The 17,979-nt window shown below is 37.9% G+C and overlaps 1 protein-coding gene across 1 annotated transcript in view; it reads left to right on the top strand.

The window, feature by feature from the left end:
• Positions 1 to 3,064: 3,064 nt before the first annotated feature.
• The window catches only part of LOC105254015 (poly(rC)-binding protein 3), a 95,371-nt gene continuing 80,456 nt past the window's right edge, over positions 3,065 to 17,979 (top strand). Inside the window, exon 1 of the mRNA XM_025412338.1 lies at positions 3,065 to 3,187. The gene's annotated coding sequence lies outside the window, so the exon portion shown is untranslated. The remainder of the gene's footprint in view (positions 3,188 to 17,979) is intronic.

Raw genomic sequence — 17,979 nt, 5'->3', positions numbered from 1 at the left:
ATCGGCCTCTTTGAGATTCTGGAATTTGCGCTCTGCGGGGTGTGAGAGCAAGCGGATAAGTGGATATACCCCGACTTAATCGATTATCCATCCTGCCGTGCGACGAACGCATCCTCCCGGGATATTTGTGACACGCTGATATGTTTACCCATACACACAACGTCGCGTTTTAGATTTAAATTTAGTCTTTCCACACCATCTCTCCCCGACACGCTAATACACAACTTTGATTTAGAATCGTTGTCAGCGATTGAAACATTTCTTTTGCGATTTTCTTCTTTCTCCCTTCCACATTTTTAATCTTGAATTTCTTATCGCAAACCACGCGCGAAATTATGATTTAATATTGATGAATCTTTAATTATTTTATATCTCGTCAAGTAAGATTTTTCTCGCTTCTAATCTGTTTATCTATGAGCTTATTCAGGAACAAGAGATATTCTGTTATCTAAACATTCTCTTATAATATAATCCAACATTTTAAGAATATTATAATCTAACATAAACATTTGCTATTTCTATTAAGAAAATTTATTGTTATACAACCAAATGTAATTTAATATATTTTCAAGTCACGCTAAATTGTAAATAAAAAAACTGTAATTTTCTCTTCTTTGTTTAAATTTCACTTTCTCTTTGAATTTTGATTATTGTTGGATTTAATCGTGTATATAAAATCTAGGATCGCGTTAAGAGAAAGATAGATAATCCGGCTTTCCTAATTAATATACAGAGATTCAACGACACAAGACTTGAGGATCTATAGCGAAGCCGGAGCAATTTATGTCTATCATAAGCGGGATGTAGATAAGTTTCTCACACTCTGGTTATCACTCCCATAGTTTTCCCCTCTGCGGCGACTTTAGCAAGGACTTGACTTCAAAGAATTCTTGGATGAAGCTGAGACGCTTTGCCGTAACTTGAAGCATCGCGACATGAAAGAACTGGAAAATTCGTTTTAGAATTTTTATCAGCGTTTAAAGGTTCGGTATCGCTTTAACCTTATGCTTTATTGAACGGAAAAATATAAATATTATATGTCGAGTGCTCGTTCAATTATTTATATAACAAATTTTTCTTTTCGCTTAAGTTCTCTAATCGATTTAAAGCTGGTTTCTTGTCATGCAGAACAATTGTTAAACAATTGTCCTGCATTCTAAATTTTATAAGCGATAAAAATAGATGATACAATTTTGTATGATTGAATGCTTTTTAAATGCAAATTGCCATTATCTCATTTAGAATATTTCTTCTTTTAATTAAAAGATTTCATTTCTCAAATGTAATATGACTTCATTTCTTAAATGTAATATGATACTTGCTATTTAAATAAAAGGATAAAATTGAATCTAATCTAGGATAAAATTGAATCTAATCTAATTAGGTCGCACACATTGAAATGTTTCAATTGGAAAATAATAATTTTCAAGGAACGATATATTCATCGTATTTTCATCGTCTATGCGACGACGTGGATGTTTATTGGCAGTATCTAATTTGTTACTCGAGTAAGCAGCTACAAGCGAAGACTGCGCTAGTGTTTGTGACTGCATTGTATTATTATCCGCCTGCGACATCCCCTATAGTAAGCATCGACGAAAATCCGACATTGTTCTCGCGTTATCGAAGGTAACGCAAATAGGCTAACTTCCAGGGCCATGAACCAAGTGCGAAATAGCGCGATATACAAAGGGTATTCTTGGAATGTGAATTTACGCTCGGGAAAATCGAAAATCAAAGTGAAAGATCTAAAATGATCGCATCTGCCAAACTTGTCGATGAAAATCGTATCTGTTTAGCTAGATGCATTCTAGTAATAAATACAAGTATATAAAAATTCATGTTTGATTTTAAATAGAATAGATCGGATCAGAAAATAGAAACCGTTGGCTGGCCGATATTTCTTTTATTTTTCAAATTTCCTCCTTTGCATAAAGAAGAGTCGAGTGTCGCGAGATTTCTATAGGGAATCTTTTAGGTTTAAGATTACGTAATTATCTTTTTTTTAATCTAGTTCTTCTCAATGTCTCATTGTCCGCCATCGCCACTTTCTACATCGAGTCTCTAGCTCTTTATTACCGCGATACCTCGTGGGAGCAATTCCTACTTTTTACGAGTCGAGGAATACAGTGTGCGGTCTATCGTTTTATCGAAATTTTTTAACAATGAAATTCGATGCAAAAAGAAGATGAATCGTTAAATTGATAAATCGATAAAATGCGTGATATTCGTAAAAGAGAACAAGAATTTTTCATGCGAGTAAGTTATTTCTGACTTGATTCAAGATGACCCAGATCTAATGAACCATTTCGTTTATAAATTTTTTGATCGATTAAAGAGAGGAGGAGAGATAGTTTTCGGAGCAAGTCGGATAAAAGTATCTTCAGACAATGACTGGAAAAAGAATAACGTCCGATCATCGATACATGAGCAGTGCGTCGTTAAAGAACACGGTTAGGCCACGCAACTCCGACATTAAGCGCTTTAATCGACGTTCGATGCTCTAAATGATCTATTAGCGTCACCTTTGCCGGGTGGTCCCAGTTGGCCGAGGGACAGCCCGATCTCTATTCACCAGGGGAGGTAAATTTACGAATGGCGATTGGTCGGCCAGAGCTCCTTCTGGCAACATGTCCAAGATCATTGTTCCCTTCCTCGTCCCTCATCCACGCGAGGCTGTTTCGACACGCGCAAAATACATCGTGCGTTCGCCCATTCGTTGCCTTCTCTTCCACTTCGTTCGGGTCTTTAACTCTAAAGTTAGTTTATTCCGCCACGATAATCCCTTCCTCCTTCTCTCTCCCTCTCTCTCTCTCTCTCTCTCTCTCTTTCTCAAAAGACACGTACAAGGTTGTTGTCGCCATCGGCCGATGCTGCTTCCGATGGATGCGTTTGCAGTCTTATCACGATCCGTTGAGTAAATTTGCAAGAGAATTCCGATCGTTTCTTTTTCTTTCCATCTCCTTTTTCTCCTAACCCTTTCCCGTCACATAAGAAAGTACGGTTAACAACGGTAGTGTCGCGAAAGTGGGAAGAAAACTACAACTACTACGACTGGATCTAAAGACGGTATCGCTCTTCTCTCGTTGCAGGCGTCGTCATAAGGACGTGAGACTCGAGCTTCCGTTGCTTCTTGACCGAGTGTCTTCAAGCTGGAGCTGGCAAAGAGGGCTTTCGGCCTGAGGGGGTGAGTAACCGGCTTCGTTCTTTGTTTTTACCGAAAGTCTGCGCCGCGTCCATCTCTCGCCAGTCGCGCTCTCTGATCGTTTTATTTCTCGTTTTTATCGTATACACGTATCTGCAATCAATCAGAAGTTTACCTGTCAGTCTATCGAGTTTTTGGCTTATGTGGATTATTCTTTTATGAAAGACTGCTAAAACGAATTTGCGATAGCTTTCGAAATTATTGATCCAAAGAACAAAATAATTACTATTCTAAAAATATTTGGTGAATACGAAAATATGCAGGGTCTGTTATAAAAATTAGTGGATTAATATTGTTATGGGAAAGACATCATCATTCCATATATTTGATTATTTTGAAAATTTGAATCGTGATAGAGATTTACATCATGCTTTCATATGCTATCGATAATCAAGAATTCTTTTTATAAAATATGAAAAAGAATATTAAAAAATATGTAATATTAAAAGAATATAATGTTAAAGAAAATAATTTTAGAAGAATATGAAATTAAAAAAAATATTAAAAAAGGAATCTTCATTTTTCTAAGTAGAAAGGAAGTTGCTTTTTTCTCTTCTCCTCTTAATTTTATTAATTTTAAATATTAATTTAATATTACTAATGCGTCACGTTGATCAATTTAATATGCTCTCTCCTTTTCATTCATTTCCTTTCATTGAACGCTATCATGATATCATGATATTTTCTCTACAAATAGAGACCGCGTCCGGTTTCAACAAATTGCTCTGGCAAAAGCGACGATATCCGCCGTATGATTGATGATGGCTGTCGCATAATTGGTGAAAGGTTTGAATAGCTTTAGTAGAGTAAAGAGCTTTGATGCGAGACGCACCTTTGATAAGATCCGCCCGATATCTAAACATCAAACAAATGGATTTGCAGCGAGTCGTTACGGCGTATTTAATATGCGTTTAACACGCCCAGGACGACACTGTGTTATCGTATCTCCGTGATGAACATTTTGGTCATTTCGGCCACATCAGAGAGAGGCGTAATGTTCTTGGCATCGCGGTACGATACAATGTTATGGCACTTTGATTAGTAGCTCTCGGTAAGAGCGCGCATGTACACCGATGACCTGTAGTTGACGTGCGTTCCCTATTGGCGTCTATTTGACCTAAAATGCAACTAGCTCTCGTAATTATCAAGCAGACGATACGCCACAACTGACATTGCGATATGTAAAATAGCGAAACTTTTAAACGTTACATATGGCTCCACAATCATGGAGCACTATTATGTGAAGCGTTTACAAATTTCGCTAATTTACATATCGCATCAATTGTGGCATATCGTCTGTTTGATAATTGCGAGAGCCAATTAACGATTTAAAGGCATTCCATAATTTATGTTTTTTAAATTTTACGTTTAAACAAGTTTTCTCCGTTTAATGTTTAGATTTGATTTTTCTTTGAGCTCGAAATATCGACGCGGTCAATAATCGAATCTTTGAGTGCGGAAATATCGAGGCATCAATAATTTATGAATTTTATCAGCAATTTAAAGGCTTTTCGCAAACTAAACTCATATACTTTTCAATTTATTTTATATGGAGTTTACTGTAATTTGAAAGTGAAATTTTAATTTAAAGCCAAGTTATTACAAAGATATAATGGAGGAAAATAAGAAAACTTGTAATAAATGGTGATTTCATTTGACACTTTTTGATGTCACTTGACTGAAATAGACTCCTAAAATCGATTTTAAATTCGTTTTTAAAAAGATAATTTTGGGATATGTGTGCGATTGTTATTTTTAGATATAAAATTAAATATACTTTTTATTTTCTCGCGCAATTAATACGTACATTATGACTGTTGCAGACAGCTAATATGTAATTTTGCCATCAATTTTACGTAAGAGTTTATGTAAAATACAAAAATTAATATAAGAAATTAGCGTGCTATTGCGTTAAATTTAATGATCGTTTCTCGATGACTAATCGCCGGCGGGAATTTGGTTTTGTGTGTCGCACGCTGTGATTAAAATTAATTTGCGACTCTGCGTTTCTCTCTCTCTCTCTCTCTTTCTCTCTCTCTCTCTCTCTCTCTTTATCCATCCATTTCTCTGTCTCTCCATCGCCGTGCGAAAATTTATATGCGATCACGCTTCCCGTGTTTGGACCGTTTCACGCGTGGATAGCGACGTACATTTTCGCGTAAATACATTCCCCGATTTCCGCTGAAATCGGGTCAAGTCAATACTCGTCATTTAAACAAGCGTGATATTATATATCGCGGTTACGAAAAAGTGTTTATGGTGACATGTAACGCGATTATTATCGGCGATTAAATTTATTGCCGTTTATGCTATTTTCATTTTTGGACGGAGAAAGAATATGCTTGCATCATTTACACTTGATCCGCAATATATATAAAAAAAATAAATAATTATATTTTATCCCTGATTATATCTAACGTTTACGTAGATGATACATTTGGAATAAAAGAATCCATTTGCCAGAAAGCTCTTCCATATACATAAAAGACTATCATTCGTACTTTTTATACTTACTAGACGCTGTGACAATCGAAGTTGTATCGCGAATAAAACACGAAGTGTACGTGGACTTTCTAAAGTAAGTTGACATGTTAAATAGTTCACTGTCTACCTGCCCAACGATAAGTGTCGGATCATTTTTCATCTTTTTCCATCAGCAAAACTTTTGAAGTTACTGTACTTATACCACGCCTTTTGGGAAAATAGAATAAATCGCCGGAAAAAAATATTACACTGTAGATTTTTGTGCAATGTCATCTTGAATCTTGTCAATTTTGACGAGCGAACACGTAAACCCTCGCTAAATTTTCAATCTGAAAAATGGAAACATATATAAAAGAGAATGTTTTCATATTTTTGCAGTCCCTCAAGTTTTGCCAATAGACGTATCTGCGACACAGTTCTTTACATATATAGAAACTATATAAACAATTATAAAAAAATCTAATACAGACACGTATATTGGACGGAATTCAATGCCACAGTTGAAAGGTGATGAAAGCAATTTTACACTCGCTTTGATGTTAAACCCGCGAATCACGGAAGCGCCAGCCGAAAATTCTAGATGAACCGTGTCTTGTCGCTGGGGTGTGGCGGCGGGGGGGGGGCGAAGGGACGGGGAAAGGGAGACAGGGAGAAAGAGAAAGAGAGGACTTCATGCGAGCCGATGAGGGTGAAAAGAGGGTGTGCGCCGCGGGGTGAGGGGGTAGGCACGACGATGCATTTAATAATTAACTCGCTGGATACACGACGATGGATGTCTGACGGGGTTTCGTCAAGAGGGGTCGAGGAGCGCGGGGGGAGGGGGGCGAGGGGAGGGAAACGCAAGGGGTTTGTTGCAGAAGTGGAGGTCGGTGGAGAATGGAGGCGCGGGCGCGGAAGGGTGGAGGAGCGGAGGGGCGAGTGAATGGAGAGGGTGAGGGCGAAGGGGCGGGCGGGGGAGGGAGGGGGAGGCGAAGCGACTGCAGACGGGACGCGAGGGAAAGGGGTAGTAATGCTTGGGGTAGGTAGGAAGGTTGGCAGCCGGAATGGCTCTCGTGGATGCTGCGCAACGATCAATACACCACGTGATGCCACGCGTCACATCTCTCTCTCGCGCCCACTCTCCTCCTCTCCACCCTTTTCACTCACTTTCTCTCTTTCTCTCTTTCTCCTCCCTTGTCGTTTCTCGGTCCCGCTTCCTTTCTCTTTTCAGCGTAGCCGGCGGTCTATCGCCGTTTCCTTGACTTCGTGACGTAATGCCGATCCGAACGATCGAGGTGCATGACGTGTTTATTTTATTTCTGAAAATACTTCAATCGAGATACGTTGTTATATCGTTTCGTTTTAATTGAAACTTCGATCGTTGGGACTTTTATTCTTTTTATATATATATATTAATAATATGCCATTGGATCGGGAGGTAGAGACAAAGAGAGAGAAAAAGAGAAAAGGGAGAGAGAAATATTGCTTTACAGCTCTTTTTAAGATTAATATTCATAAATATATATGTGGAATCTGTTCACATACGTGTATGACTACATATCATTCAAAGTCATACAAAAGAGATTTGTTTATCAATTTATACATTGAAGAATAAAGATTATATAATAAATTTTTAAAGATTGTACACTGCATCATTTTAAACTTTTCATTAGTTATGGCTATCGGTAAAATATCTGAAAAATCAGTGATCTATCTGATATTTTGGTCACTCGATTATAATTGATGTTCTGTCATAATTTTATCAGTCGGGCGGCGCGACGTGACAGTCTGCAACTCGTTTCCTCGAGTTCGCGCCGAGTATATTTCGAATTTCCCTCAACACACATCTCGACGATTCGTCGTGTGTACGTCCTTTGTGTTTGGCCGGGTACCATGATATACCTCGGGAATGTGATTTATGCCGTTCGAAAGCTCACGTGGATTTAACAATGCGGCGACTGGAAACTACTATTTGCGGAAATCGGCTAACGAATTCCATAAACTATGATTCATACGATATTGTGCATAGTGTAATTTTAAAATAAAATTTTAGAAAAGATTTTTTAGACTGAAAAAGAAACGATTCATGACTTTGATCAACCAATTTTGTTAAATGAATGTGTTAAAAAAAATCTGAATTCTCTCGAAGCGCTCAGATTATCTATATTTTTTCTATATGGACTGTAAAAAGCGTGACAAAACATATTGTAAAAGTAGATTAATCTTTTGCAACAAAAACAAAATCAATTTTGTAATTTTTGAAAGTTAAGGAATAAATATTTCATTTATATTCATCAAGAATTTTCCGCTTTAATCTTTTAGCCACAAAATTATTATATACACATTGATTATTTTCTTTTTGTGACGTTTTGATGGGAAAATAGATGATCGGATAAAACGAAAACCTAATACAATAATACCGGAACATTGATAGATTTATCGTAAGTTTTAACATGAAATACATTTCCAGAAAACGCATCTAATTACGCTTTGACATTTACATTTATCGTTCTGAGAGAAATATACACGCAAATAATTCCATATAATATCACGGATTGTTCTACAAAGGTGGTATTTCCAGGACTTGAAACTAAATGGCTAGAATTTCATGAAAATCATGTTTATGATGCATAGGATAGAAAGAAAGAGATAGAGAGGAAGCTTATGCAATTAACGTTATTTGTTAATTATTTTCCAGCGCAATAATATCCGTTTTCATAAGGATTTGTATATATTCGCGAATATTTGCAATTTTGTACTCTTACAAGCTTATCGAAAATATGTTTGTTACATACATATATCATGAATTCCATCTCTCCTCTTTTCGAAAAAAAATTGCGGGTGAATCCGTCCTATTTTTTTCATCATTTTTTTAGCGAAATAGATGAGGTACGAGAGGCTTGTTGCAAAAAATGTTAAACGCGTTTATCGGATGTAATTTGCGCATAGACTCGCGCTTAATATTTCCTGCGGTGAAACTTGGCCGATAAAATTTAATTTGCACGACGTACGAAGCGGCTCGCCGTTTATGTGTGCGACGATATACCAGTGCGATATATAACAGGCGTAAAAATTCTAGAAAAAAGTTCGCAAACGTACGAGCGCGGAGAACGCTATAGAAAATGGTTTGAGCTGGATATTTTCAACGTTAAATAACCATGTAGAGCAAGGTGAAACGAATGCGATTTAAATTACGCATCGCGCCTACATAATTAAGCTCATCGTATTTTAATTTACTGTAAAATATATCCTATATTACTATCGCGTGGTATTTCTGCGATTTCTTCCGGCCTCTGATCAATTCATGCAGATTTTAGAGACGCTATGAAAAAGTTGTCAATGTTATCGACGTTACTGGAAATTTCTCTTTTTGGTGATGCTGATACAGATTTAATGTGTGCGTGTGTGCATGTATGTGTGCGCAGGAGGATAACGATCAAGAGGAAATAAGGCAGCAAAAAGGATACGTTAGCGTGCCACAGGCTTAAATATTCATCCGAGATCAATCGACCGGATCTGCAATTTCGGATCGTTCCGGGCGATGCGAAATAAACGGTCGCATCCAACTTTTTTATCCTTTCCTCGTCGAATTTAAAACGAATGTCTTTTTACATCGACGATATTAAGTTTAATTTTTTTTGAAGATCAACATTCTTGATTCGCGTTGAAACATTATTTTATTTCTATGCAACAATTATGCCAAACAGATCTTTTTCCAAAGTCTTCTCGTTAAGGTAATATATTGATAAGATGATACATTAAAATTTACATATGTATATATAAATTTTAATATGTGTGTGTCGAGATTAATAGAAAAATTATCAGTTTGTGCAAATTTTCAATTTATTCTATTATATATCCTTGTAACTTAATTTAAAAAATAAGAAATTTACTAAAGTAGAATGAAATTTTGTTAAAATAAATTCCATCAAATGAAGAATAAAGTCTTGCCACTTTCAAATTCCATAAAATTTAGCTTGTGAAAAATTATTATTTTCCGATAAAAATGATTGATGCCTTAATATCTTCGTTAAAAAATTGGCTGTTAAAAAATTATGACTGCTACTTTAAAAGAACAATATTTTTTGGAATATCTTATATTAATCATGTACATATTTAGAGCACTCTCGATTTTTCTGCATATTTTATTGAGCATTAGATAATGTACAATGGATTCAGTGTTGGATCTTGAGGATTACTTGGTTGCATTCGAAACATAAATCACGCGATAAAAATGAGACTAATTTAGAAGAAAACTCTCCACAATATCACAAAACAAATCTCGTTGTACTGTCGTATGACGAGATGTATGTATATATATTATACCTGCCTGCGCAAATTTCAACATCCTTTCATTGTTCGCCAAGCTTCGCGCGCCCAAGTTGTCAGAAACAGCAGTCCCATATCCTTCTCCCAAAAGTACTTCCAAAGGTGGTATTCTGAAAAGGCTTGCAACGGTGAACGCGATTCGCGCAATCTATTCCCAAGGTTGGCTTTGTGTCGGGACTCGCGTGAATTTCGACTTCCTTTCTTCCCGACCAAAAGCGCGTGAAATCAATTTTCTTGTCTTCAATCGCTTGTCGATGACGTGACATCCCGGCATATTTTCAATAAACAGCGAAGCCGACCTAAAACTGCCAAAATGTCGTCGATCGGGAGCACACGTCGAGCGATACGAATTAATCGTTTATTTTTGCCGGACTTTGCTTGACTTGTAATTTCCAAAACATTTTTTTTTTCGCTTTTCAAAAATTATTTATATTTTAGAAAATATGTAGGAGAGTAGTAAAAAGAAATAAAAGTAATCCTGAAGAAATAGGATAATCATGTAAACGTATTAAAGGGCGGTCGGTATCATCCTTTAAGATGACTCTCTCTTCAAGGCACTGGAGAAAGATGAATAAACGTACAACACTAGTAGTTTTAATCCGCGTATTCTCTACGGAACGAGATAATTTCTTCAAATTCTCGCAGAGACGAATTAAATTTTTTCTCGCGCGCGCATCGCTCGTTCCGTGATTCCGCTATTTCCGCAGTAAAATACAAATGAACGTTCATCCAGGCACGAAAAAGCCGAGATGCGACGAGTCAGCGGGACTTTTTTTTTTACGAGAACCACGGACACCGGCCAATCAGTGAGGTGACAATGATTTAGGCGCGCGTTCGCCGGATTGCCCGTCCCGGCAAACACGGCCCACGCACGTGCGTGTGCGATCCCGAGCGCGTGTGTGTGGGAGCGAACGGTCTCATGAAACATTCATGCCGATACCGCCCCGTGTGACACCGCTTAACCCCCGGCTCTCCAAAACGCGCTGTAGTCGAGATAGGTCACGATGTATTTTCGACATGACGGTAAGTCACCTAGTTTGTGTCATTCGGTGACTTTATGTGTTTCGGAAACTAAGCCCAAACTTTCCGAAATAAAGCCTTCGATAAAATGCTCCATTAAAAATAAAAGATAGTTAGGGATTCGGAAACAAAAGTGAGTTATATCATGTGAGATGTCTGACCGTAAATAATTCTTTCGACGATTTGTAGCGGCACATTTTTTTCTTTTTTAATTCCCTCGACAATCAACAATTGTTAAAGAATGATTGTAACGGTATATCGAACTTTCCGTCAGTGGGGGGGATAATTTTCTGCTCGCAATCTAACTAAACTATAGACGATGGAAGGAGTCGAAGCTGCGGTGAAGTTATTAATCCCGCTAACAGGAAGCAAAGTGTACTTTGTACGCTCGCTTTGGCTGCCACTCCGTGTTTAACTTTGCGTTCAAAAGCACCAAACCATAACACGGCGATATATTCGCACGTAGCGTCACAGTTTGAAAGCTCCCCCCCGTCGAACTTTCGTTTTCCCATGGCGGAAGTTCGGTGACCAGCTGCCGATATCACTGACCAAGATATGTGAAGTTACGAGAGAAGCTTCTTTGGAAGTTTCCTTCTAATTCTATAATTTCATGAGATACAAGATACTGTACGTATCCGTTATATCAGAGTTTTATCCGTGCAGTTCGAACGATAAGATAACCAGAGTAAAACTATAAAAAGAAGAGGTGCTTAGATCAAGTTGATATAACACACAAATTCCAAGAAAAAGAAAAAGCAATCATTTCCCGTTGTTTTCCTTTTATGCGAAATATAAAACTCTCAGCTTCTTTAAATTGTTCTCGTGTTGCAAAAAATTTGCTATTAAAATTGCAGGAAAGAGCTATTTTATTGTAGCTTATATTTTATTGTAATTAATATAATAGACATGAATATCGCATAATTTTGTAATATTTGTAATTTTTTATTTTCCAATTTAAAACGATTTAACATCGGACATTCATGTTTGGTCATCTAGAAAATTTTCAAGTTTGAATAAACACATTGAAAAATATTTGATAGATATTTAATAATTTAATTTATTATTTTCTCATAATAAATTTCATATTTAATCACAAAATGTATTAAAAATACATTAAATAACTTGTCTGCAATTTATCGAAAATTACGATATAATAGAGGAATTTAAAAGTCGGAATCGTAAGAAAAATAAGACATTATTTTTTTAAACTATAATAAATATCTATTAATATCATAATCATAATCATTACACAGCTTTATAAAACGCCTCTTTAAACACGTATAAGCAAGGAAGCTTGCTCGACCGTTAAAGCTAATTTCGAGTGGAGCGTTCTCCTGCAACGGAGAAAAATACAACCCCGATAATGGCTTAATCCCATTCGATCATGGCGGAGGTCCCGCGAAGGAATATACACCTTGGGGAGTCGATACGGTAAACGAACGCATAAGCCACTTCCTTCTCTCCTTGTTTCTTTCCTCCCTCCCTCTCTCTCTCTCTCTCTCTTCCTCAGAAACTGGAAGACATCATAAATATGATAATAGATGGTTTAGGAACGGCGTGTTCGGCATACCGATAAGTTTCCTATCGTCGTCCCGTCGTTCCTTACCCGAACGAGACGAAAGCGAAGCGAGACTCTCCGAGCTTCGTGTTTCCGGCAAACATTTAAATTCGAGGACGTGGCGCAATTAAAAGCTTTAGAGAAATTCTCTAACCCTTCTTCCACCCCCTCTTTCTCCTCCCGCTCTCCACCCGTACGCGCGTTTGTGCAGCAAGCCGTGGCGATAAAACTTGTTTCGTCTCCGAGCAGGTCCGCGACGTCAGTTTCTCGCCTCTTTTCTCGCGCGCGCAAGCAACGCGAAATCTCTCAGCGACTTCGCCAAGAAGACGCAATTCCAACATCCGTAAACAACGCGATTACGCTCGCCGCACCGCGCTCCACCCTTGCCCCCGATTCCACTCATCGCGGATTCTCTCTGATGACTGCGTGTAATGGCGGATTTGCATATTATTTTGGTTCCTCGCGTTCGTTCCTCTGTGCTCTTATCTTGAAACTCTTTATTTCTTTCTCAGACAACGCTACATTTGTCTCACGATAATAACGTTTTTCTTGTTTCTTGTTACATTTTTACAATTGTCGATTTTGTAAATATATACAGCGCGTCAGGGCAATCTCTTTCCAAAAAAAGCTCTTGTATAATAAAGTATTTTTTTATTGAGAACTTTTCGAGAAAACAAATATTTAATTTGCAATTAACATATTTTTTTCGAGACAATTATGTGTTTTCTTTACGCCAATTGATTCCTCTCATTATTTCGTAAAATTAAGGTAAGATAATAAGGTAAGATAAAGATAAGGATATTAAGGTAAGATAATCGAAAAATGAATATTTTACTAGATATTTTATAGCTTGTGTAAAAATGAAGAAATTATTTTAAGCCTTATAACTCGAAAAGTACTCGATGAAAAAATACTTTATTATAGTGTTTTGAAAAGCTCTCGAGGTAAGCTACAAGAGCTTTTTTTGGGAAGAGATTGCGCGGACACCCTGTATAAAGTAAAAAAAGAATACAAGGCCCAGATTTTTTTGAGCACGTAAGTTTTGGATCTCACGGATCTAAATCAAAGATCCGCTACTGTCCCGACGAGAGTTAAAAATATTTCATTAAAATTAATGAAACTCCACCAACGCTCACACACGTGAGGGAAGGGACCATAATTGGAGAGATCTCGACTATGGCAGCTGCACAACCCTTTGTACGGCCCATCCACCCTCTTTAGTCGCTGCAGCCCTCGTTTAAGCATATCACTTTGTTTCTCTACGTCACCTTCCGTGAACTCTCTCCTTCTCTCTCCCTCTCTTTGTTTTTCTCCACCTGTTTTATTATTCAAAAAAGATATAAAGAATATTACTTCCATAAAGCAGAGAGATCGAACGGATCGGCAGAAACACAATACAGCCATTATATATCAATATGGAGTTGTTGCTTATGAAGCCACTATATTCACATCCCAGACTAAATGTAATCGCTTATTGTTCTGCGCACAATTCGGAACATTGAACGTCACATCATCAATTTATATTAGGCAGACAAAATTCGAAATTAAATGTATTTAATTAAATGCGAAAGAATGACATATATTTCTAAATGTCATATATTTAAAAATTGAATATAATCAAATAAACACAAGCTTTGTAAAAGAAATATTAAAACATTATATGAAAAAAAAGCAGTATCATCTAGTCTATATACATGGCTATGGTTTTCCACTCATGGTCTAGATTATAAATAATGGAGAGATTGTTCGGGCATCGAAATCGCAGAGAAATTATTTAAAATTGTTTTTAAAATTTTCTCATCTCTTCTCTCTTACATGTTAGATGCTAAAGTATTTGAAAAAGATTTATTCTCAATAATGACGATTCGCGGATCCTTTCACGTGTGGTCCGAGAGACTTGACCCTTTAAGCCAGACGGGCTTTTCTATGGCCTCCACCTGTGCATGGCTGTGTGTTGCGAGTCCTCTCTTTCTCTCTCGTAAAAGAATTTTTTACACACACCCACACGCTCGAACGATTACGTGTACACTCGGGCGAGTTTGCTCGCTCGATACACGTGTGCATACATGAGCGCGATATCCCATATCGTACTGCACAGAAACTCCCCACTGAGGGAGAGAGAGAGAAAGAGAGAAAGGGAGTGACAAAGAGCGGAGAGCTTTCAAAGCTCTCGCGCCTCTCGCCCAGACTGTCATTTCGATCCTGACTGAAACAGCCCCAGCGGTTCTCATCTGGAAAAACTCGTTGCGAAAGGTGGAATAAAACCTGGTCGGGTTTTCGCCGAGAATTCGATGATTGACAGTGTGCGGCCAACGTGGATAACGAGCGCTTTATGGAAAATGTACATTGCCACGTGATTTTCTCGTACAAACGATAATATACAGGGCGACCAGTGATTGGGTATTATTGTTCGTCAGACGAGTCATATTAATTGAGGTATCTTTACGTATAAACGCATACATACGGAATGTTTCAAACCTCCGCACGTCATTTTAATAGCATAGACTCTCTGATCAATTTAAATAATTATTGGCAACAATAATTTTCGGGTTATAAAATAGATCTTTCACGTATTAAATTTTATGAAATTAAAATGTTAACAAAACTATTTTTTAGTTCATTTCAATTTTAAAATATTTTTATAGTATTTTAATTCAAGAAAAATATATATAATGGAAAAAATTAGAAATTAGCAACAAAAAATAATGATTTCCTTCGATATTACGTTAAGAAAAATTTGAAACTCCTTCAAAATTTACTAAAGAAATCATACTAATATTGTCATCATTAAATTTTTAATTACTACAATTTTCCTTCAAGAAAATAAAAATTAGGCTACTATAATTTTTATTCCTCTTTACATGAAAGATTCGCCGCGACATGTGAATCTTTTTTAAAACCGCTGCCAACAAAAACTTTATTTTTTTTACCAATTTTTTTCTCTCAACAGATCATGACTTTAGATACACCAAATGCATAGAAAATATGAAAATCTTGTTGATGTTAAAAGCGTATACTCGTAGTCGCAGCAAAATCTTCGTCAACTTCATTTTCTAAAAAAATACGGATATATCTCTCGAATACTTTCTGTCACGCGGATAAAAGAAAAATGTAGCCTAAAAGGTAGACAAGCGCAACTTCCGGAAAGACGGATCTTCTTTTAACGAGCACCCGGTATATCCGTCGTGTGTATGCAGCAGTAGTGGGCCCGTTGTAACGCTTCGGCTGGTTCCTCTGCCCCCTCGCGCCCCTTTCTCGTCCCCTCTCTCTCCCTGCGCCTTCGTGGAAAGCGAGGCGGAGGAGGAAGAGAGGGCGCGCAGACACCCCACTTGCCCCCCTCGTCTCGCTCGCCCCTTTTCGCCCTCCCTCTCGCCTATGCCATGATCAATATTACGCCCCAGAGCTACGGCATCCAAACCGACCTCGAGACGGACTTCTTCTTGCTGCTCAAAGCATCTCCCCGAGCGAAGCTGTGGCGGTGCAGCTTCCGTCTCGAAACTTTTCCAAACCACGCGAAACCGGAAGCCGGAGCGAGAAATTAAAAGCTGGAGGAGCATCGGGTCTGGATCACGCTAGGCAGTCTCACGCTGCGAAGTTTCTCTCTTCCCTCCCCTCTGTCCCCTCTCTTGCCGGAAGGAGCCGGAATCGAGCCGATAATAGTCCCGGTAATTGCGTTGCTCGCTTGGGCTGTCATACGAAATCGCCGAGATTGATTTCGCGGGCACGATAAGTGCCGCGGTCAAGTCCGATCTGGATTTGTCGATTACAATCAAGCGAACAATCCTTTCGCAATGAGTTTGTCGTCCCCTTCTAATGCCGTTATACTCCGAATCGCTTCCGCAACGTCGTCGATGAAGTCATGAGTCTCTTGATTTTGAATTTCGAAAAGTGCACAGAAATTTATCTCTTTACGATAAAATATAATAGAATAAAAATAAAGCTTCTCTTTTTATTGAAGTTGTAAAAAGTAGACCGAAGTTAAACAACGTTCTGTTAATCCTGAAATTAAGTCAACAGTTACCTTGTAAGCTTGCGAAGTAGCATACATGTTTGTATAATTGACGTAGTCCAACGAATTTGATCCAGTATACGCTCCGCGTAAATCCATATCATGGCTGAAGCTATCAATCCGATCCCCCGTGAATCTTCTGAGAAGAAGACGCGACGGATGATTCAGCGAAGGGATCAGCTAGCAGCTTCGATCAATCAGGTTGAGAACCGCCGGAGGACAGATCTCCGTCTGGGCGGATATATTCGCGTATTTGTACAAGTAGTAATATAGTGGTTTGATCAGGCGAGAGAGAGCGCGACAGCGTGCTTATTTCGCGTGACATTCGTGTCGTAATCTTCTGGAGGGACTGTACGCGGCTAGGTCAGGGACTGTACGTCTGCCTCTCCAATCTGCAAGCTATTGTAACACTCCTCCGCGCTTCGCTCAGCCTCTCTCGCTCTCGCCTTCTTTTCTTCATCCCCTTTTGCGCGGTCGTCATCGTCGTCGATGCCGCCGTCGCCGTCTCCTCGGCCTTCTTTCCGCCTCTTTCGGCCTCTTCCTTCTGCCTCCAAGCGCCTCTTCGCTAACCCTCCGCGAGCTCTTCCTCTACCGTCCCTCATCTCGTCATCCCCGCAATGTTATCCGTCAGGACTAGACGGCGCGGACCCGCTCGTTCTTCGCCCTCTTCCAACGTTAGGCGCGGTACGCCGACGTGAAAATTATTTTGCCGTTTCTCTCTGTGGATGCCACGAGAAACAATTACAAAACAAAGCCAAGTGTAGTAAAAAAAACAGAGTTTATACGGTCCAGCAACGATCTTACTCCAGTTGTTAATATTGTAATTATGCTGATGAATAATGAGATTGGATATTAAAACGTACGTTATATTGTGGTGAAAGTTTAATTAAATGTTTACGTTGGTATTGTAATACATTGCAGACATCTGTTTCCCTTCTTTTATTCATTTTTAAATTACGTTATTTGTTCTACATTAAGAATATAATGTTTAATTCTTATAATTTATTTAGTATAATAATTTAGCATTATTATGAATATATTAATTCTTATTATTATTATAAGAATTAATTATATTTTTAATATAATGAATTCTTATAATTAGTTCTTAATATGAATTCTTATAGTTTCACATTATTTAATTTAACATTATAATTTAGCATTATTCCTATTTTTATGTGAGACATCCTAGGTGTATTTTTGTTCAGAATTGAGCAGAATAATTTTATCATGTATACGATTCACTTTGTCAATTCTCAGTCCTCATCATGTTGCTGTTGTTCTTCAAGAATAGATAAGAATAATGACAATAATCCGATATTGCTATTTTGAAGGCGGAAAGAGGGCTATTTTAACACCAGGGGAATATTTATTACCGACTATGAATAGATTATTTAT

Source organism: Camponotus floridanus, unplaced genomic scaffold (assembly GCF_003227725.1).
Source record: "Camponotus floridanus strain SB8 unplaced genomic scaffold, Cflo_v7.5 scaffold5, whole genome shotgun sequence".
Lineage (NCBI taxonomy): Eukaryota > Metazoa > Arthropoda > Insecta > Hymenoptera > Formicidae > Camponotus > Camponotus floridanus.
The sequence above is the reverse complement of the archived record's forward strand: the minus strand, read 5'-3'. Positions and strand labels throughout refer to the sequence as shown.